The following is a 23716-nucleotide window of genomic DNA, read 5'->3' as shown; positions in this document are numbered from 1 at the left end:
AAGTGAGTTGCAAGGTCTAGGGCTGGTACTTTAATGTGCATTCATGCACAATATATGGGCGTTTTTGCTAATTGCCCTCATCTAAATGCAACGGCTGTGACCGTGATCGAACCAGAGACCTCAGCAGCACAACACCGTAGCCACCGAGCTACAACCGCGAGTAGACAGCCTGCTATACATCACGCGGGGTTTTGTCAAGTGTTACCACATGGACCAACAAGTTTGTGCAAGGCACACAATCGTGTGATGACAGCAGCAAGACAATGATGTAAGTGACACCGCTAGTATAGACGAGACAGCATGACTTGAATTTTTTTATACCCTGGCAAAGAAATTAAACAACCTTTTCCATTAAGTGGACTGATCATGAAGGTGGTAGAATGCCTCATGACATCTATGTTGTATGAGGTAGTAAGAGAAAAAGACAGGAATGGTGGGCCAATCCCAAAGGCATTGCAGTCAAGCACGATGCCTCAAAGTGCTGCTGCTAGTAGAGAAGAGTGGGAGAAATTGGCATGCTCTCTTTTATAAGCAACTTGTTGCTATTCAGCGAGACACAGACAAACGACAGTGGTAAAGTTGGCCATCTGTGCACTTAATCTCAGTGTTTGTAGTTTGAAGAAAACTGGCACATGCTTATGGTATTCAATGTGATTCACACGCCAGTCGTTTCAGGTAGATAGTTGGTGCTGTTATGCGACAAGTGTACGAGTGTGGCATAATTGTTAGAGCATCATGCTGGCACACTGGGAGGCCGGAATTCAATCCCAGTATCGGGTACACATTTTTTTGTTGAAGAGGCAACAAAACGATGCCTACCTACCTAGCTCAAAGTGCTTCAAATGAGGTAAATGCCTTGTACAGAAAAACTAGGGTGCAAATTTCATGCTGGTACTTCTGCAGCTACCAGCAAGATAGTTCAACAAGGACGTGGTTCAAGTACATGGATCTTAACAATTAGCTTGGAATGTCATTGTGGCTTTTTCCATAGCTTTAAAGGGACACTAAAGACAAATATTAAGTCAAGCTAAACTGATAGATTAGCGCTCGAGAATGTCTAAGGCATCAATATTATCGCGAACAGAGCTTTAGTAATTGAGAAACTGAGGTAAACGCAGGACACGATTAGAAACTCCTTTGGAACATTCAAGTACTAACCTGACGATGAAGGCACTCCTCATTATAATTCTGTCACTAGTACTGAACCACTCGTAATAAAAGATCACTGTATTGCATTAAAAGATAAACGAAAATGGTACTTGTCCAGTTATATTCAATTTTGAAAAAAATGAACTCACTGACATTACCCTTGAGTACGACATGGGCGCTCGAATCAATTTTTTGTCCACTCTGTGCTGCCCACGCTTTCGTGTTTCAGTAGTTTTGTTATCACGCAGTTCTGCACTGGTTTTGCTGGCTTGTAAAACTCGCACAACCTGCAGGTAGCAGAGAATTCCAGGTCCATGTGATGTTGCGAGATCCTGAACAGTCCGCGCCACTTGACCAAGAGCAGCTGCAGCTACAAATTCAATGCTCTGCCTTAGCTCGGTTTTGCCACGACTGTGTGTCTGCATTTTGCACAAGGAATTGTTGCACCATCTCTTGGGTGTTGTTTTACTCACCGACGGCAGTAAAGGACGGTGACGGTGTACGCAACATTACCACGCCCCAATCGAGGGTAGGTGATTTAAATGGCGCTAGAGGTATGCGGACCCTTCAGACATAATTTTTACGTAAACTACGTTTCTTCTTGGCACGAAACAAGCACTGCGAGGTTTCTTGAATGGTATTTTAAGAGCCCACGTCGGCTTAGTATTTGCATTTAAGTGTCCTTTTAAAGACAATTATTTGTAATAACAAGTGTGCTCTACAGCAACCATTTCAATTTTTAAGCAGCTTTCCTCATTTTAAAAAAGAAGGTTCATATTATCAAAAACAGTTTACAAATGTAACTGCAAGCACAGATACATCAGCAAAAGTAAACAGCACAGATTCACTAGACACAGTCATTTATTCAGTGGGTTGAAACAGACATATAGTGAATTCAAATGATAACGAAGGTTAAACAGCTATTTGCTGTGAAGGATAGCCAACATGAAAAAAATATAATAAGGAGATCTGAACAGAATGAAAGAATAAGTTCAATGAGAAATGCTAAATGTACTATGTCTAATAAAAATTATAAAGAAAAGGTAACATTTCCGCATGCACCCAAATTCGACACTGACGACAGCAATTACAGAGGTGTAAAGAAGTTCAGACATACAGCCACTCAACCCGAAGGCTCGAAATAAATATCTATTCTTGTGGCTACAGACATAACATTCACCAAGTACAAACGGCCCATATGTGAAGAGGGGGGAAAAATGTTATCAGCAATGAATCAGCCGCACCAGCATCGAGGCGGATGAATGTGGGTGCAGTGCTATATGGTAGGAAGTACAGCTTTTGACAAAGCAGACACTGCTTCAGTGACTGCAAAGCGCAGTCAGCGACCCACTGGATCTGCTCGGCCCAACAGATCTGGAGAAAAAGGAAAACACTTTTCCGTACCCTTCCGACCTTTCTAGAACCAGAAGCTCCAGAGGTGCAACACAATGTAGCCATCACTCGGCAATCCAACCTCTAGGTGGATTTGTTTTGTTACGTTTGGCAAACACTGTACATACCATACCTTTTGCTACTGTGCACAAGTTGACTCTATCAAGGTTAACATGCTACCACATATCCTTTCAATATTTATCACATGAAAAAAAAAAAAGAGGGAAAGAGAAAAAGGCATCACAATATAACAATGTCTAAATATATTAATGTGCTCTCAGACTGAAATACAGAAGATTAACAAAGGCATCTCATACAAGTGCCATGAAAGGTACCGAAGATGTAAGGAGTTTTACACCAGCCCGAAATTGGTGCTAAAAATGGGCAGCTAGGATAAGTATTTATACTGCTGAGCAAACGAAAGTGTCGTGCTAAACACCTGAATGGAAATCATGGTCACTTCTAACAAACTGCAGACACAATGTAATTAAAGAATGAGGTGTGGCAAAATGTAGAAAAGATTCTACATGATGTAGAATCTGAGATCCAGGTTTACAATTTATGCTCTTATGTCTGTACAGCTTCATTAGACAGCATATTCTATGGCATGGTGCAGTCGTAGCCAACATACTGTATTTACCAGAATCTAACACATACCTTCATTCAGAAGAAATAATTGCCTGTGCATTACAATCGGATACAGAACCAAAACAACATTTGCAGTGTTGGCAACAGCTTACTGCCAGACGCAGCATCGTCACCATCACAAGATGGCAACGGAGCACGTTTTCGTGAAGGTTGCTATGGGTTTAGTTTTATGCTCTACTATGAACTGGAGCAGTACGCTCGGTCAATTACTTTTCGAGATGCATACCATAATTCACGGACTACAAGTCCCGTTCTATTTAACAAAATTTTTGTCAGTGCATCCTATGCAACGGTGTGACTTCTATATGCATAAAGGCATGCAGATGGGTGAGACCAACATGAGTGCCCCCCCCCCAGAGAACAAGAAGTCGTGCACAGCAACATTTTGAAAGAAATCGAACTTTGTATTAACAGTGGAATGATTGTGGCGATAGATGTTAGCTCCTTGGGCTCACCATGCAGGCAGCACAGTGGCAACCCACTTGGCCTCCCTGATTTTTTTTAGTGCCCTGAAATAGGTAAGTATGGAATTTTTGCGATGAGTGTGCAAGTGCGCATAATCAAGCATCATCATGTCGACCAAAGTGAGATAAGCACGTCTGATACACTGACACAACTTACATATCAATTATACTTACAAAAAGGTGTAATTTGTAGTCCAGGAAATATGGGCACTATCACTTTCGTGAGATTTCTCACGACTCAGCACCAGATGCGGTGGTATATACAGCTGCCAGTGTTTCTGGTGCTACACCGCACTTGCCATCTGCACGCAGTGCCAGGAACACTGTCGGTTGCACACCGTATTTACTCACGTAATGATCGCACCCCTGAATTTTGTCGCCAAATTCAATTTTTTTTATTTCCCGTGTAATGATCGTACCCCGAACTTGCCACAGCGATATGTTGTGTGCCAAGTCTAGCTAATAATTATCGTGCTTACCATCTGTAGAATGCTATGCGAACGACTCTTCCAAGACAAACCAAGCGGTCTGCATGCACCAAACATTCTTAAGTAGATGCACCATTTCATTCCTTTCATCACTTTCCGCACTTCCATGACAAAAAAAGGTACAACCAAACTTGCCTTTATTATGTGTAGGCTTTATAATGGTTGTGGTCAACAACAAAAAAGGCGCTTTTTGATTCTTCTCATCTGCACTCGTGGGCACGCAACAAATCGCGAGCGGAAACGATAGTAGCCCCATTTACACTGATACGTTATAAGCGTACCCTATTCATACGCCGAAGCTTGTAACACAGCTAAGATATTCGCCCACCCTTAGTGGAAACGTGCCGTATTAGGATAGTAGTGAAGACAAATGCCGCAGTTTTTACAGCATGCCCGCTGTGTTTTTATGTCACTGGCAGCTAAGCGCGCCCATCTGTTTCTGTCCCCTCAAAGTGGACATGGCTACATTATTGCCGCAAACTTGCCGATATTAATATTATTCATTACTGATACGGAAGGAACTGTTTCAATGCATGTCATGTCCTCACGAGAACAAAAAAAAAATCGCGTTCAGCTTGCTCCACCGGCTGCCATTTTTGTTTTGGTGTCCCGCACTACTTACAGCAGCAGCCACCTATTTGTTGACCCGTTGTCATCCCGCAGAAAACGCGGGATGAAAAATTTTTCTTTTCGCAGGAAATTTAACCCGTGTAATGATCACACCCCTGAATTCGCGCCAATTTTTTTGACAAAAGAGTGCGTCATTATTCGAGTAAATACGGTATTTAAACAAGTACAATGCAGAGTCAGGTAAAACCTAGCAAAAGTGATAGTAGTACAGTCGACTCTCGTTACAACGGTCCCTGATAATCCAACAAAATATGCCCGTTTTATCCGAAGTCCGTAATATCCGAAACTTTCGTCGCAATGTTTAAGAACTTTATTGCAAAAAGTGAGTGACGAAAGTCCAAAGTAAAAAACAAAGTCGCAGTTTCACCTGAAAGGTGAAACATCGATTGCGATAGCCAATTAAGCAAGATAAGCGCGGCAGCAGCCCCGAGCGAATTGTCCTTCTTGCTGTCTCTCGCTTCAACATGAACTAAACATCAAAAGCACAGCACATACGAAGCTACTGGCACTGAGCGTGCTTTGTCCACATTGCAGATCGCTTTCAAAATATGGTTCACTGTAGCCAACAGTCCGTAGTAGTGCGGTCCGTTAGAAGCGAACTTCGTTGCATTAATAAAACAGGTAGAACAAACTAAGGCTGAAATATGGTCCGTTATAACCGAGTCTGTCATAAGTGGGTCCATTGTAACGAGCGTAGACTATCTCTAAATGTGATCGCCTGAGAATACTTAGTATCTGTGGCCTTTAATAAAGCAACAATGCAGACAATGACATGCCACTTTCATTAAAGGGACACTAAAGGCAAATACTAAGTCAACGTGGACTTTTTAAATACGATTCCAGAACCCTCGCAATGCTTGTTTCGTGCCAAGAAAAGACTTAGTTTGCGGGAAAATTGCATCTGAAGGGTCTGAATGCTTTTCTAGAAATTCTAATTTCCCACCACCCAACTGGGGGAGTGGTTACATTGATTACGCCATCATCACCTTTTGCTGCTATTGGTGAGTAAAACCCTGCTCGACAGACGGCACTACCGAGCCAAGACAGAGTGGTGGATTCGTTGCTGCAGCTATATTTTGGTCAAGCGGCGCAGACTGTTTGGACATCCTGCGACATCACATGGAAGTTGAATTCTCTGCTACTTGCAGCTTGAGTGAGTTTCGCGAGCCAACAAAACCAGTGCAGCACTAGGCGATAACGAAACTAGTGAAACGCGAAAGTGTGGGCAGCGCGAAGCCGAGTGGTATTGAAACCTTTCAACCGCCCGCGTCATTGTCAAGGGTAATTTCAACGAGTTATTTTTCTAAAGAATAAAATAGAACGGGAAAAGTAGCAGTTTATTTCGTCTTATAATACAATACAAGGATGTTTTTTGCAACGAATGGTTGAGTACTAGTGACAGAATTTAACCGAGTGCTTTCGTCATCGGGCAAGTGCTTGAATGTCCCGGGGGAGTCTCTAACCATGTCCTGCATTTACCTCAAGTTTTTCTGATAGCGAACGTGGGGGGGGGGGGGCATGTTACGTTCAGAAGCACCTCTATTTTCTTACATTGAACCCGCAAAAATTGGGTTTGCGTTAAATTTGGGGGTGTGTTAGAATCAGGTAAATACAGTATTTACTCATGTTTTAATGCCACATAGCCACAGTCAACACATAGGAAAAGAATTCTGTTGCTGTACAGCAACCTGCATTTTATTCTAACTACTACAAAAATCATTTTGGACTTACTGCTGCCAATTTGTTCTCACTATAATGTCGCAATAAGAATGCATTTCTCAGTCCACAGTATTGAATAAAGTATTTGGCATCCTTGCATGACAAAAATAAAGAGAACGGATGGGCTCCATTCTCTGCTAGTTACAACATGAAGCTAGCAGAGATCAAGCCAAGGAAAGCACTGGGGAAAGGAATTAAAGAGGTTCATAGGGCAAGCCGCTTCAAAAGCTCTGAAACACAATGCATCACTGACACAAGCAAGTGTCCAAACACCGTATAATATCTTTGTATAATCAACATTATAGTACAATACTGTGAGTTAGGAACTTGGTAGTTTAGAATAGCAATATGAAGTCAGCCATTCTTCTGTAAACACAAACATACAATAATTTTTAAATGTGAAATTACATATTTGCACAGCTACATGTCCCTTTGAAAGGTTTGATATTATTTCTGCGAGCACAGTCGAACCTACATATACAGGATCTGAATATTTTGATTAAGTTGTTTTTATCAAGCAGTGCAAAAGTTCCCTTGACGATACCACTAAAACAATGAGAACACTGCCTGTTTATTTTGAACTCCCACTACATGACATATGCACTAGACTGAATAACACGGTACAGGCCATTGCAAAGACTCCACCTCATCAGTACATGCCAACACAACCAGCTGTACCTTGCTCATGGAATGTAAGAACACTCTTCTCCCCATCCACTTTCTACCTCGATTCTCCATTCTCCACGGATTTTGCTTTCCCGCTGGCTATACACTGGAAGAATCAACCGGGTTTTAAAATTTTGTTTTGGAATTTACTGAATGCAGACAGTGTGATGACCTCGTTAAGACACTGTTGGATTAAGATACTTTATTTTTATTTTTTGAAATGTCAGTGATAAAAGTGGAAGCACTCTAACATACCAGAAGTGAGCTTTTACAGCCACTCTCTCAATCTTTGGTGCAGCAAGGTACAGAGTGTGGCAACTGACGTGGTAAAATAATCGTGCCTATAACTTTACATTAAATGCCATAGTCTTCAAGAAGAGAAGGAATACAATAATTATGCAGTTTGGTAGAGAATTACCTTTGCCAATAAGTCTAACACAACTGCTTGTTGACCATAAACCAAGATATTGCGACATAAGTCGTATCCGATTGTTCGTCAAGCAAGTACACTGTGCTTCGCTTGTCTGCTGTGGGAACCCCCCAAAAATGTATGCAGATTACTAAAGTTCTATCTGTGTCTCTTGCCCCTTTCTGTAAGCACGAACTGTCAGTTTAATTCAAGCAGATATCTTGACTGACTGCTTGAAATGAAGTGTAAGTTGACTCATGTGTTCTGAAATTAAAATTATGGGGTTTTACGTGCCAAAACCACTTTTATTATGAGGCATGCCGTAGTGGAGGACTCCGGAAATTTCGACCACATGGGGTTCTTTAACGTGCACCCAAATCTAAGTACACGGGTGTTTTCGCATTTCGCCCCCATCGAAATGCAGCCGCCGTGGTCAGGATTCGATCCAGTGACCTCGTGCTCAGCAGCCTAACACCATAGCCACTGAGCAACACACCCATCAATAGCAGGTGACAGAAGGCAGCATTATTTGGTATAAGTATAGTAAATAAACTCTTATTTGCAAACTCAGGTTCTTGAGACTTTCTTGAGACTTCATACCGTATGTTGATAGATAAAAAGGTTACTTGCACTGAATACTAGCTGCAACACATTTCACTAGCTGCAACACATTTCACTGCACATAGTGAACAGCATACAGCAAAGCTCACTGTATGCTGATCCATAGAAAATATAAACAAATTACATTGTTGTGCAATATTAACACTCTAGACACAAAAATGAAGAATCAAAACCAAACAAAGCAATGCCAAGTGGCATGCATAAAATTCCAAAGGATACCGGTATTCAGAAAAATTAGGACAAAATATATATTAACGTTTATACTGATAAAGAAAAAAGCAGAAAATAAAGAAACAGAAACTGCAAGCCACTGACTTTTTCTTGCTACGTGCGTCGTCATGACAGTGCATTCCCAGAGATCCCAACACCCCAAAGAAAGAAATGTTTTTTATGGTTGCTTCTCTCGTTGCTGCTGTAGTGCTTCAGCAAAGAGTGCCAGTTAAGTCTAGTAATGATGGCAGATCAGGTACTTGTGCTTTGCACCTGTGCATGTCCTAACAATGCCGTGGTATGAAGCATGTCCTTTCACAAAGCCGTGCAATTTAGAAACCTTAGATGCACCATTCAGTAAGCTTATGTTTGCCGCAACCTCCAACAATTACAGGAAATGTCTGAATTTGCAAAAACGGCTTGCTTTGCAGTATTTCTGTATAAACAATTTTTGACATAGCAAGCTTTTCTTTCGCTTACACCTTTCAATGTATCAGTGTTCAAATAAAGCGTAATATCATGGCTGTCTATATTTATGTGTGCCCCACCCACTATACTAAGGCACTGGGAAATCAGTGGAACAACCTTAACTGGCCACAGCAGTGTCTCAACAGCTTCTTTAGTTTTGCTGCACCATTTTAAAATATTATTTATTTTATTATTATAACATATTATAGTACATGGTTACATTTCTGCTCGCCAACATACCAGAGCGCTATGCAGCATACCGCATATGTAGCAGAACTTCATTTATCCCTCGTTAATGAACCATGTCCACATACAAAGTCGGTGTTCTGCTTCTCTGTGGTAGCACAGTGATGCGCTCACAAAAAACCGTTCAGGCGAGCAGCCCACACAAAGGAGATACAGCAGACTGGGCAGAGGAATGGTCACTTGCCCATCTGGATGCACAAGTGCAACTTGAGATCTCCCGTCTGTGAAAAGCTCCAAGAGCAAAAGCAACACCAAAATGGCCTCCAGTCTGTGTGGGAATGCACCCCCCCATGTGCTATGAGAGATGATAGTCCGAGGGTCATATAACAACACTGGTCACAAGGGTCGCGGCACCTGTGCAGTGACACTTGGTGCTTGATGGTGGCCAGATGGTGATGATGCCATCCTGTGGCTGCAGAGAAAATAAAAGGGAAAATCAAACAAGACAGCTATTTATCATTTTATTTACAACATGAAATTACTACATGCAAAACAGAAAAGACTAGACAATCTGAAATAACGAATTTCATTTTATCATTCATTTTGTTTAGAAGCTTATACTGCACACTGAGGTACTATGTATCAGTATCCAATGGAACGTGAATAGCGGAGAGCATAACTGAAGGTATAGCGCATACCCCGTCCAATCACCACCATTGACAGGTGCAACCATCTGGCTTGACCACACTGCACAATGATGCTCTTCCTTTTCGTTTCTGTTCTGGATCTCTTTAATTTGAAAGTGAGAAAAGAAAAAGCAATGAAAACAGAAGCTGAAATTTCACAGGTCAGGGTCAGTATTATTGCCCAGTGCGGCGAAACCGTATGTGCTGTCAAATGAAATGCGAACAGCACGGCGTGTGGTACAGTTATCGCAGTCATTACTGCGCCGTAATCTTTTATCACTTTCAAATAAAAGAGAACCAGAACAGAAATGAAAATATCACAGTATAGAGGGACCATCATCACGTAGTGCGGTCAAACCGAATGTGCGCACCTGTAAATGGTGGTGACTGGATAGCGTGCCCTATACTTTCAGTTATGTGCTCCGCTGTTTGCGTTTCATTTGATGCCGATATTATGTAGGGCTAAAGGTGTTTTGCAGCACCCCACAAAGGCCCTGCTTAACTTAGGAAATTCTGGGTCGCACAGGTGCTGCAGAATAGTGAAAACCAACAATGTAATTAGTTTTTAGGCAATAAAATAAGAGATGAACAATGTTATCATTATATCACAGGAATAAACAAATACAGAACAAAATAGCAAGAAAAATGTGCTAATACAGAATACAACAAATGCACAATTCCATAATACAGCAATGTAAAGAACTACTTATTTTAATGAAAAGTAGAGAGGCCTTTACTACAGAAGAAAATTGAAACAAGCCTGTTCAAGCACCTATGAAAAATAACAAAAGGAAGCAACAAGGCCAGCATTATGTCTCTCATAATACTAGCAGCAGACTTCAGATACCTAGGAGGCAGATTATTGCTTCAATTTTTCATAACTAGACAAATTTATTTCCACAACAGTCAAAAGTTTGGGGTGCAGTTGAACCCACTTATGATACCAGTTTTAAGACCATGTCGAATACAACACTGAGCAGCTGATGCACTGTCAACTTTTGTACGTGTTCCATGGAAAAATAAACCACATACTACAATGCTCCCATGTTATGTTACACTATATAACAATTAAATCTGGCTACTGGGTGTGCACTGCACCTCAAAAGAAAAAGAAAATGCAAAAACCCAAGGAGGAAGGGGGAGCCACTTTGTCACGCTTGCCTTTGTGCCATGCACCTTGCACTGCATGGCTTTGCTGCATCACATCACTGGCCTTGCGCTTCCCTCTCCCTTCCACCCTCTCGACAATGTTAACACTATCCCCACTCCACTGGCTGCTTTATCTTGAAAGCCATCTGCGACGGCGACAAAGTCCTGCCTAGCGCTCTGTTTTTGCAGCTTAGTTCGCATTGATGCGAGACAAAGCACAAAGGTCAATTCACTCGCTGCTGCTGCCGCGCTTCCTCACTCCAGCGTTTTGACAGTGAATTTTCAAGCACAAAGTTAAATTCATTGTGCATTTCACTGCACCAACAAAATAAGCAAATTGCAATGTTTTACATTTCAATGAGACACGATGCTAGCACGATGCCTGCCATTTCCCTTCAAGCTGTGTGGTAGAGCTCCCCACTGTGTGGTGGTGCCTGCCTTCAGCGCAAGACATTAATTAAACTTTTGAGTGCACTATGGAAGAGTGCCAGCATTTTTATTAAGAACAATACCGTTAAACCTGATATAACAAACTTCTTGTCAATAGAGCACCATGTATTTTGAACCTCAATGTAACGAAATGTGTTTATACACAATTTTAACATAACAATATCTCCCTGTTGCTGTGAAGGAATATTGTAGCAATAAATGGAAACTGGAATTACATGCGGCTGCTTATGAACGCACCTCTCAAACCGCATGCCGCACGACCGAGTGGCCACCGAAGCACAGCAGCATGGCAGCAAGACCGTCTTGCTGTCATGTTCCATATAAAGTCCAAGTGTGATAAGACCCTATCGAGCACCGCATAACTTGGTTGTTAAGGAAAGTGTGCGAAGGTGACCCGAAAATGATGGTGGCTTGATGCGGGCTGTCTTCCTAAGCAAGCAGGGGGAGGGGGTAGCGAGTGAGAAGTAATAGGATGAAGGATGTGCTAGGAGGTTGTGGGGACTGCACATCTCCTCTAGTCAAGCAGTAGCTGAGCATGGCGAGCGCATATGTGGCCTGCGCACCCCATCTGGAGGTAATATGCAGTGGATGCAATGACTGGCAAACCTAGATGGCTGTAGCTTCTTGGGCTCTGCCTCCCCGAGTGCTGGAGGTGGCATAACATCCAGTTTTGGAGATTTGTTGAAGCAAGAGGTTTGCACTTTTCATGACAGCACCGTCCCACTGTCGGCAACAGTAACAGCCGCCACGGCGGAGTAGACGCGCAAGCTTCACAAGGGTTAACTTGTACCGCCACTGCGAAAATATTGTCAAAATAGCACGAAACCACACCATTGGTTACTAACTCTCAAATTTAGGAAAATATTTGTTTCTTCCAATCCACCTTTTTCATGCCGCGATGGCGCATGTGCCCTGCCCTAGCGGATTAGTTGCGAAACGTTTTGGAAGGGTCGAACGGGCCACGCGCAGAAAAGTCACCTGGGAGAAAAAAAAATGCTTAGACACGCGCTGTTGTAAACACTTGTGCTGCCTACCGTGTTGAAACTGCACTGGTAGCTCGATGTCGGTGTGGTGCCGTAAACGTATGCAGCATAAGACTGCAACTCCACTTTAAAACAGAAAGCGGTCAGGGCTTTGTCCGAGTTGTGTGGACTGCACAGTAAGCCAGGCATACAGTCGCCGCGTTTTATTGATGGCTAGCAAATATAACGAAAAACCCGTGCATTACACTTGAGTGACACTTAAAAAACATCACGTTACCGACGAAGTCTTCTTGCAGCATCGGCCTTCACTTTCTGGTGGTGGCAGCACGTGCTTGACTTCACATACTCGTTTAAGGCGCGGTAATGCTGGGTCGATATGAGAGTGACAAGACGCTTATGCCGACGTATGATTGGCCGAATGTTTAGCACAGTGCGTTGCTGAGACCATTTTATCATACCAGGACAACAACGTGACCGATGAGCGCGAGTTGTTGTAGTGCGATGGACTTTCTTGTCAACTGCACCGACAATCAGCGTACCGACCATCGTTCGACTGAACCCTGCGTCGAACCAACAACGCAATAGCGATAGCGTCTCCACTTGTATATATAATTATTCACGCTCAAACTGAGTCAAACACGCCTACCAAATTCAAATGCACAAGCTTCAACCCTTTCAAGCTGTGCACATTAAGTTCGAGCCAATGTTGATTATCTTCAGTGAAGGTCAAGCCTGGTGCCGTCGAGTTCGTGGTCGAGTTCGTACTCCACTACCAGCAGACCTGAACTGAAAAGTGAAGGAAACTGCTTTTATAGTTCAGTACTGGCCTTAACGATTTGAAATTACCTACTCTTCACTTCGCACAATGCGTACACAATAAGCAGCAAGTGGCGACACAGTGCTGTGCCAACATTTATATACGTCACAATTCCCGTAGGCTACCGGTCGCATTCGCTACTTACATGGGTGGGCCTGTATGTCTCATGCCGACACATTTCTCAATTTCATAGATTCACTGTTTAACTCTGCATCAAACGTCAAGCAAACGCTGGCACATTTGGTATGCAGCTGGATAAACACCCGTCTTGCTCAGTTATACCAACGGTGTCAGTGGTGACAACCGCGTTTTCATGAGAGAACACGGCCTATAAATGAGCACATATGCGAGCAGTTTTCTCTAATAATGCTTTATGGCACGTGCCAACAAGTATGATTGAGTTAGAGAAAAGTGAGAATCAGTAATAAAGTAACAACCGGTAATATATGTATCTGGGTCACTTGTTTGAGTGGTGCAGTCTCTCACCACCCTTGGCTCATTTCAGACTGAAACAACACGGCACATTTGCGCAGATATGTATGTTTTGCTACATTTTGTCACTATTTCATATCAACGGTGCACCTTTTCCACAATCTTTGACACTTACAAAGATCTGCAGCTGTATATGCCAATGTAAACAAGTGAACCACTTTGATAAATCCAACACGGAAGGCTGTGCTGAAGACTTCTTGAATATGAAAAATGTCTAAATAATGTGTAAAAAGAATGCAAAAAGCGAGCTCCAAGTGCAGAAATCAGCGACTACAAACTCTAAGGCAGCCGTTTCGGCAAACGCAACTCAGCGTGCCCTTATCGGCCATCCTGTTTGCACAATAGCGCACTCAGGCCTGCTCACCCAGTAATCGTCGAGTGCTACATGGCTTCCAGGAACACCATGCTACTCGAAGAAGCCATTAATAATGATTAGTGATCCACAAAACGCACAACAGACACGCACTCAACATGGGCGGAGGGAGGTACACAAACCAACCGGCGAAAGCACTGGCACCCTTCCAAAACGTTTTCAGTGGCGCGTGGCAGAGGGCAGCACAGGAAAATGAAACATGCGGATTGCCTAACTTGAAAAGCTTTACGGCCTCTTCTAAGAAAAATCCATTGGCGACTACGTTTCTTGAATAAAAGGTTGACATTGCAATATAACAACATTTCTTTATAATGAAGTAAAGTGCTAACTTTTATAGACTTCATTTTATTGAGGTTTGAATGTACAATGATACTTCCTTTTCTGTGCTATTAAAATACCTAGTCGCTTTCCTGCACATAGGATTGTCATGCACATTGTTATAAATAAGCCAGGTCTACTCACACAATAGAGCAATGTACTTCACTGCATGGCGTCTGGGTGACGCCTTTTCATGTGTCTGTTACGTTGGCTGGGCTGTGTAAAGGACATGGAACAGAAGGCGCACGGGAATGGTCGCTCGCCCGTGTGGAGGCGTAGGTGCGACTTGAGGTGGGAGTTTTGCGAGAACCTTTGGGAGCAGAAGTGGCAACGAAATGGCCTCTCGCCTGTGTGAATGCGCTCGTGCGTTCTCAAATGTGCCAGTTTTTCAGTGACGTAACTGCAGAGGTGACAGCGGTGGCGGCGTGGCCCCTGCTTTGGCCTCCCACCTCTGCCAGTCGCTGAACGGCTGGAACGACCTAATGCTGCACAAGAAAAATGAGAGGAACCACGTGAGTATCGTTTTTAATTGAAAGCAAAGCTGCAGCTATGAAACACCAAAGAAATTAGAGTGCATACATACTAATGCAAACAACAAATTTTTTTTCTTCGCCTAAAACAATTCGTTAAAGCTAAGGCTTGTGTCACTGAAATGAAACCTCAACTTGCCAAACACAAGAACAGTAAGGAAAGGCCTTTCCTATAACAAGTTTCAGTGCTTATTGGCAGCATAGTGGTCAACGGGCATAGCAAACTAAAAGGATGATTGTGCCATGTGTTTACAGTAGATTATTCGTGAAGTTGCCTAGTTCACCTTAATGTTTCTGCCTCAGTAGAAGGTTACTACTAATGATACAAAAACTCTTTTAAGAATCTATTTCCACATAGAACGTGTTAAAGATAGGCTAAATTGCATGCACTGCAATGTGTTATTTGTTGCTTGGCTAGCATGCACATGCTGCTCAGAGGTTTGCGGCACAAAACGAATGAGGTATGCACTGCTGGGAAATGTGAAAATGCTGAAAAATACAGCTAACTGCACTGAACCAGTGCTAGTGAATGTTTGCTGTGTGGCGAATAAACTGTAGAACGGTAGCTAGCTGGGCAAGTTGGTACATCTGCATTATTAGTAATTACAGTGCGCACTAATAACAAGGATGAATAACAAGGCGCTTGTGTTTCGTCTCTTTTCGTTGTCCTTGTCATTAGTGCGTGCTGTAAGTAATAATAATGCGTGGTGAATGGCTCCTAAAGCTGGCTCTGGTGAACTCTTGCCCAAGCATAAAATAGCATAAAACACTTCACAATAAATGGAAAAGCACAATGCACAAGTATTTTAAAGCAGTTCATGCTAAGTGGCAAACATCGTCCATCACAATCCAAGAGATTTAACTCGGAGAAAGCAACCAGTACAGTGTAAAAAGAGCAAAATAGTGTACCTCAGTCGTGCTACTACACCAGAAAAGAGTAAAACAGGACAGCAGGCACCACACAACCCAAAATAAATTATGTGCCAGGGCTAACTCTTATGCTTCTTTCAATGTCCAAAAGGGATACCGAGTTTATGCTGCTCATACATTGTCACATCCAAACAGGCCCATCACTCCCTCGCGCAGATGCATGTAGTTAATTCTTGAGGTTCACAATTTAGAGGCATACCCTACATAAAGAGTGTTCCTTAGGAATCGCACTACCGAAGAGCAAGCAAATGCAGTTAAGGAAGAAGCTTTTTTAGAGTTGAAAAAGATAACGGCCACATCCTTCAGTTGGTTGAACATCACAAAACAATTTTTAACAGTGCAATTACTAAAGCATGCTTAAAGTAAAAACATAATTTATACAGTCAAGTAGCATTTGCACAGCTTCCAATATCACAGCTTAATGGACACAGAAATGATGCAAGAACACTGACCTTAAGATATCTCAAAATACATTTTTCTTAACCTTACTGCCAACCATTTGTAACCACAGATGGGTTCTATGGCAATAGTTATTTACGTTCTTCAAGTTACCCCTCCACTTTGTTAGAAGCATATGAACAGTATAAATGTTTACATTGTAAATGACATAGACTTATTTTATTTAACTGTCTGAAACAGACAATGTGCATCCGAGCCCATTCTTAAGCTTCACCATCACACTGCTATAGAAACAACAATATGCAATCAACATTGAATACAAGAAAGGATAATTTAATAACAGCAAGTGAAGAGCCAAAAATAAACTATGCCAGAAAGAAGGTACACAAAGCTGTACACAGCAGCAAAAAGAAATACTTTTTCAATTGTAAGGCATCAGCAGAAAGGGCACCCAGGAAATGAAATGATTCCGCCACACACACGTCATAGAGGCTGGAGAATGAGACATTTACTAACTGGTAAAACTTGTGGAAGGAGAAGAATAAAGCTATTAACCTTCAGGTTAGCAGCACACTTTTCCTGTCATGTCCACCGGTATTTCAAACATATAATTTTGCATGAAGGCTGCTGTATATCTATCTGAATCTAAGCTTTTTATGTTGTTCAAAATTTTGTTACAGTTGGCCTTTAAGTACATTTGTGTGACACTGTTTGAATGGCATTAAACTTGGATAAAAAAAACTAGTTAATTCCATTTTTTTTTTTTCATGAGGCACTGGTATTACACACATACCCTAGCTTTTTGTGTTAGCCACTATGCGCATAAAATGTTCTGGCCATAGTTGTCATTCTGAAAGGCTAAGCATTAATATGCAAGTAGCTCAGGCATGGACTGCTCTATGCAGTAAAATGAATCCAGCAGGCACGCAGCACAGCAGGTTTATCAGTCTGTCGATCTCACTGGCATTCATGAGTGGCCATATGACAGGTTGTAGCATGTCTTCATTCTGTGGCAGAAATCAACGGCGACATAACATGAGCTGGAGTAAAAATTTCACTTTGCAATTGTATGAGTGTTTCTTAATAAAATCAATATTTTGCATTTTGTTTTGTAGTGGTTTCGTTCTGCAATGTTTCATGCATTAGAGTCTGTGCCGTGCCACACATACACAGTGCAGGAAACACCAAGCAAACAAAAGTCTATACATACTGTCTCTTTCACCCTACCTTTTCTTTATCTCTACAAATTTATGCTAGCTTTGCATCATGAACTACAGCATTTGAAACATGCTTTTTTTTTTTTCTGTTTCCTCTGACGTACTCTCTTAACCTATTCTGGTCCATTAGTTATCTGTTGCCCATGAATGTACAAGAAACGAATAAACAACACCTATCCACCACACTACCAAAAATGTACAGGCTGTTTCAAGTAACTTGTGCCAAGGATTTAAAAAAAATGGTTAGCAGTCATGTGGCGCTCCATAGAGTACTTTTTACATTGAGCTTAATTAGTTATTTAACTAAGATGAATTATGCAAAATTTTTAATATTCACTTTAGGGCCAAGTGCCATTCATTACTTTGTAGAGTGGGTGCAGAAACAACCAATTGAATTTTTTGTGGCAACGTACATGCTGCATGGCGATTTTCTGGTGAAAGAAGGTCTGCGAAATATGAGATAGAACCATGTGACTGCACCCGTGCGCTATCGTATTGCAGTGCTCTCAACCATGCATCAAGCCTATCGCTTATCAGGGACGACGGTGCTTCCTTTCCAAAAAAGATGCTGACGCACTGTGAAGCCAATGCCTAGAGCTGCGGCCAATCACTTCGCCATGGTTTGTGTGCACGGTTCTTTAGCACTAACTGTGATTGAGAGTGCTGCAATACAATAATGCATGAGTGCTGTCGCATGGTTTTAATTCAAATTTCGCGGGCTTTTTTTAAACGCATAAAAAATCACCACGCAGCATGTACATTGCCACAAAAAATTGGATCGATGGTTTCTGAACCTCCTCTACAGTGCAACAAAACGCATTTGGCCTTAAAGTGAATATTAAAATATCATCTTAACTAAGCGGAATATAAAAAATACTCTAAGAAGCACCACATGACAGCAAACCATAAGCCGTTGGTTTCATTCAGTTGTGGCTAACTACTTTAACTCCTTAGCACAAATTATGTGAAACACCCTGTATAGTACAGCAGCCCAGCAGCGAGGACGGTGCTAGCCAAGAGGTTCTTTGTGAGAATGTGTATAACTCAACATGCTCCACCATATACACAGAATGAACAAGCAAAAGAATAAGATGAAAGCCGGGGAAAATAAAAGGTGACGTTGCTAAGCCAACTTTGCAGACATGTGCACAGAAATATGGGAAACCATTTTAAGTCCTTCGTCCAATTACCATAGATGAAGATACATCATTATTGCTGAAAATGAATGTTGACAAATAAACAAAAACATGATGACCAGTAAATATTAATGATAATGCAATTAGCATTCTTAGTACTTCAAGCATATTCTGGTGTCCATCTGTCGGTCTATCTCTCTGACCGTTTTACCGCCGACTTGGGTCATTGGGTAGTCCATGGAGTATTTGGCTGCTGTGCTAAGGAACCAGGTTCGACACCAACTGTCAGACCACTTCAGTCACTGTGTAAGTGACACACAGTTATGTACCGCTCTACAATAAACCTAGCGCCAACTTGGGTCTCTGGGTATGTGCTGCTCTTCAATGGACCTCTTTGATCACAGGGTCACCCACGCCTATTATGTCTAAGCCTTCATGTGGCACAAAGAAAGCTCTAATAAACATGGCCTGTTTTATCCCACTGAAATTGTAGAATTGTGGTTGCAAATTAATGACTTCACGAATTGATAGGCTTTTTTTTTTATGCATAAAATTGCTCTCCTCATCGTCAACTAGCAGTGCCGACTAGCTAGTTATTGCTGTATAGCCGTGAAAGGACTCATTGTTGAGACTACCTGATTAGACCAACGAGGCCATGTCAAACCGCTGGGAGACAGGCAATAAAAGCTTAGCTTTAAAATGTGACAAGTTCAGGAATCATATCCAGCGACAGGCTGATTCCCCACTTGAACATACCGTGCCGACGTATACAGTCAAGGGTCCGTTTATTCAATCTTAACGTGAAGGACAAGATTAATCAAACCACACAGCAGGCCGAATTAAAAGAAACAGTAAAGAAATATTTGAACATGCCACTGCTTCATTTGGTGGTACTTACCACAATTTTAATGCGCCCCCGTATCAAATGCGCAGCGTTTCAATGAGTTCATAATACGAAACAATCCCAAATCTAACACGCCAAATGTTATCACACGCACACATGTTCGCAACAAATACAACAAAGGTAGTACGCCGCCGGTTCTAGCAATGGCAAATAGCTCACCTTCACAGGGAGAAGGAATGATAAGAGAGGTTAAACAGGTTGCACCTAGTTTGCTACCCTACAACACTGGGAGGAAAAGAAGCTGGCAGAAACTATGGAAATGAACATGTGATGCGCGCACGCAGAGATAACAGCCTTCACCGCACAAAAGACAATCGCAGAGCTCAGTAGCCTTGTAAAAGTACAGCAGCTAGCGCTTTTGCGGCCTACAGCACGGATGACTTTCGAGACCTTAGTCCGTTTTTCTTCTGTGGACGCTTCGTCGTCCAGTCGGCTTAAAGTGGCACGAAATGTCTGACTTTCATTGTTAAAAAGGAATGAGTATATAATGGCAGATTTATCTACATTGATGACTATTGTTGTCTATCTAAAAGACATTTTTAACATGTTTTTCATCGTGCAGTCCACTATAAACTCCGCAACCATTGCGAACGAGATGGCGGCCTACGCCATGACTAACCACTTTGCCAGTCGATCTTGCGATGCATGCAAGTATCCGGAGCGCCAAAAGAACGTTACGCGCCTCTGTTGTCGCTGCCTGCATGTACAACTACTTATCTTTTGAGTGAGCCTTCGTAAGCTTGAATGCAGCGCGTCGTCGTCGCCATACAACGCATAAACAAGACGAGCTCAGCCGCCATGTTGCGATGACGATGGCGCTCACTCTTGACAGTAGACCCTGCAGGCCGTCGCACGCTAACGTGGCGAACGCAGTTTCGGTTTCGCATGTAAGCTATTTACCAACCTTACACATATATATAATAAGAAAAAGATTCAGTGCCCTTCCACTCTGTGAAGAAGGATGACCAGCGAAGCTGTGTATGTGAGCCTCTTAATGACGAACGGCACCTCCTCTCCGCCGCGGGTCGGCCCGGCATATCAATATCTTCGGGATCGGCCCACGTATGGGGAGTGCTTAACGCCTGCGTCACCTCCGCCGTGGGTCGGCCCGGCATTTCACCATCCTCAGGATTTTTTTTTCTACACGCGGCGAGTGGGGAAAAAACGATTGTGGGGAAAAAAAGCAGCCCTTAACAGCTTTGCTGTAAAAACAACAACAAAAAAAAAATTGTGCATTAGAATCGGTAAAAATGAAAACCATGTAATTTGAGCTGCCATGATCGCTTCAAAATCTGCCGAAAGTTGGCCGAAAATCGCCGTATGCGGAGAAAGTGACGGGCCTTTCACTAATTCGGCGAGGCCCAAGCCATAAATAATGACAGTTTGGGCGCATAGCAGTGTCCAACGGCAGGCCGATCAAGACCTCGAGCTGAGATTGAATTGACCAAAAAAGAAGAATGAATTAATAGGAATGTAATCAACTAAAGTCTACTGCATTTGGCCAACTAACAGAATGCCCAAGCAACAAAAAGACCGTGGCAAAAAGTCGGCCCGACGTGTCCGGCCGACTGCAAAACGGTTGGCCCGACCTCGGCAACCGAGGGCGGCCCAGCTTTGGGGATTGACATTGGCCTAACGTCGGCCGATCGTCGGCAATCGATGTAGGCCCGACCACTGTGGCCGACTTGGCCGACGGCGTCCCATACGAGGGCCTACCAAGGCTTTAGGTACGTAGTCAGTCGGCCAGCCGTAGGGCCATTCTATTTGGCCAACGCAGCCGAGCGCATGCCACACGCGGGCCAGCCATGGCCCTGACGACAATAATGGTCGGCATTGCACCGGCCCGGTGCTGAAAGCCGACGTTGCTTTTGACGCCCCGAATAATCGTAGCTTTTGCATCATGCATTTACAACAGCATGCGCATCATGCATCATGCTTGTGTGGTGGCCGGCATAGAAGTACCGCACGAAAGCGAACGCTTTTTTGTACTTTTCATGCCACATAAATGCCAGGCAAAAGATTCTGATACAGGTCTTTATTTCTTGTAATTGTATATGTACACCGACACGTTCACAAGTTTCAAACACTAGTTCATATTTGGTGGGCTTGAAGCAGGGTCACGGCGCCTTCTTTCATTCCGGCCTCAATCCCTGTCAGCTGCTCCAACCAACCAGCGTTTTGCGACTCCAGCCACTGATGCTAGTGAAGCGTCAGGGAACGTGCTCCTCACAGATGCTGCAAGAAAGCGGCACATATAAGAAAGCTGCCCCCGCTTTATAGTTCAGTTGGTGAGTCGCATTCCATTTGAAGAAGTGAAACAATCAAAAAGATCATAAGTCAGATATTCACGAAACATTAAAGAAACGACAACAAAGTAATATTAGGGACGTGCAAATCAGTATCGAAGCTGTCAGGAGGAGTGGCTGGACGACACAAATCGTGTAAGTACCGGATAGTTGGTAATTTATATGTCGTTAGCAATAGGGGGAACTGAACACGGAACCATAGCAAAACACGCATACACAGTGGCTACTGTGTCTATAGGTAGCGCGGCTATTTACACCACGATAGGTCTTGTTGCTTCCCGTGAGCACTGTATGAAACAGCCGAGTTGAAACGCTGAGACAAAGAACGCGCCGGAGCCCGGAGCGCGCCAAGCGGCACAAGGAGGTGAATAGGTAAATGTCTGGAGAGGCAAGAGGGGAAGCTTATGGCATGATACATATACTTGCTGACATGATAGCAACGATGATAGGTCTATGTTTTGCAGAAAACAGTTAGCATACATGGGTTAAAGCAGAAACAGCATATACAGCATGTATTATATGGTGAAGCAAAACAAACTCCTCAAAAGCAGTGGCAAAATATGGACGCCGCAAGTAGAACTCACTTATTACGGCATTATTTTATTAAAGAAAATGCTAATACTGGACGCAGCAAGATGCAATAAGCAGCAGCTTGTTTGAATGAAGATAAAAAAACTAAGCATGCAGTTGGTACCGATGTTCGCAACGTGCACTAGAAAGCTGATTGTTATGCCATATTTCTTACTTATATTCGTGATGGCCATGAGCTTCACGAAGGCGTGCTTCCTCCCCTGCGACCCTTTCCAGCTGAACTGCAGTGCAGCTTCATTTGTAAGTATGCCCTGCAGAATAGTGCTCACGGCACGACCGGTGTCCGTTCCTCCGTATCTGGAAAACAAGTTCACCTGCACGAACCAGCGCACGTAGAGTTAAACCAGACATCCAAATACGTGGTTATCGTGGTCTGTAAAAAATAATGGCCAGGATAAGAAACGCTCTCGTTTTAAATGTTTTAACCACATAAAACAAATATATCTAGAAACAACGTTCTATGACAGAATGGCATATGGCTGCGGTATTGTATGAATGACAAAATGAAAATCAACCAAATATTAAACATGAATACATAGTTTCTCTAAAAAGAAAACACAGCATGTCATTCACCATCTGTTCCATGCGGGAATCTGAAGCTAAATATTCCTCTAAGATACGCTTTAGAGCCGCCCAAGGAAACATGAGGACAGGAAGGATAGGTTTACCGACTTTGGTCGGAATATCAGTAAAAAAAAACCATCCAGGCAGCGCGATAAATGAATATAACACATAGTTGCACAAACAAAATAGCACGCAGACTGCCACGAGACAAATGTATAGGTATACATAACGTCGAGACCGCGGTGACAAAGTATTACACGTAAACTACGAAAAGGCAACAAAAGAAAAATTGAGGAAGAACTTACATATGGGCTATCCGCGGGGTTTCACATACGTGTCTTCTTGTCTGATGTTCCTAGATCTACTCAAGTCCACATGCGGTGAAGCGCGCCACACACAATCCATTCTTACCTGCAATGCACCAGACGTATATCATACAGGTATTTACAGTTATGTTTTTTCACCTGTGGGAAGGAACGAAAGCAACTTCTAATTATGACTTTTCCGCAATAATAACCAGACAAGCGTCTTACCCAATTTCTTCCCGAATGGTGATAAGAGTTCCGAGCGTAGCAGGTCATTCGCACACTGTGCTTCAATTTAAGCAGTGTCGTTCCAGTGTTTCCTAGAGAAAAATTAACGAGAATACAAGACGAAAAAATAATATTAGAAATATATACATGAAAGTACGTCTCACATTTCCCTGTCCCAACTCTCGAACGCTTGATCCGTTCTCATGTAAAGCCTCTTTTTTTTTTCTTCCTGTCAGAAAAAATAAGCCTGAAAGACAAGGAGTTTATCATACGTTGCAAAACCATTTA

General features: G+C 42.7%; 2 long non-coding RNA genes across 6 annotated transcripts; both read right to left on the bottom strand.

Annotated features, from left to right (window-relative positions):
* Nucleotides 1-1992: 1992 nt before the first annotated feature.
* Nucleotides 1993-20944, bottom strand: LOC129386274 (uncharacterized). 4 transcript variants are annotated; one of them, XR_008613722.2, is made up of 3 exons: nt 19594-20944; nt 14463-17184; nt 1993-9522 (listed from the first exon to the last, which is right to left on the bottom strand). It is a non-coding gene; the product is annotated as an uncharacterized lncRNA (long non-coding RNA). The 4 variants fall into 4 exon arrangements; XR_011893883.1 differs by having other exon boundaries at nt 20054-20944; XR_011893884.1 differs by lacking the exon at nt 19594-20944 and having other exon boundaries at nt 14463-14803; nt 16971-17765.
* A 510-nt stretch (nt 20945-21454) lies between these two features.
* LOC126536518 (uncharacterized) lies at nt 21455-23325 on the bottom strand. Of its 2 annotated transcripts, none has more exons than XR_007600679.2 (3): nt 23307-23325; nt 22486-22628; nt 21455-21669 (listed from the first exon to the last, which is right to left on the bottom strand). It is a non-coding gene; the product is annotated as an uncharacterized lncRNA (long non-coding RNA). The 2 variants fall into 2 exon arrangements; XR_008613721.1 differs by lacking the exon at nt 23307-23325 and adding an exon at nt 23201-23215 and having other exon boundaries at nt 22486-22645.
* Between the last annotated feature and the right edge of the window lie 391 nt (nt 23326-23716).

The sequence above is a fragment of the Dermacentor andersoni genome, chromosome 4 (assembly GCF_023375885.2).
Source record: "Dermacentor andersoni chromosome 4, qqDerAnde1_hic_scaffold, whole genome shotgun sequence".
Classification (NCBI taxonomy): Eukaryota; Metazoa; Arthropoda; class Arachnida; order Ixodida; family Ixodidae; genus Dermacentor; species Dermacentor andersoni.
Note: the sequence above shows the minus strand (reverse complement) of the source record. Positions and strands in the feature narration are given on the sequence as shown.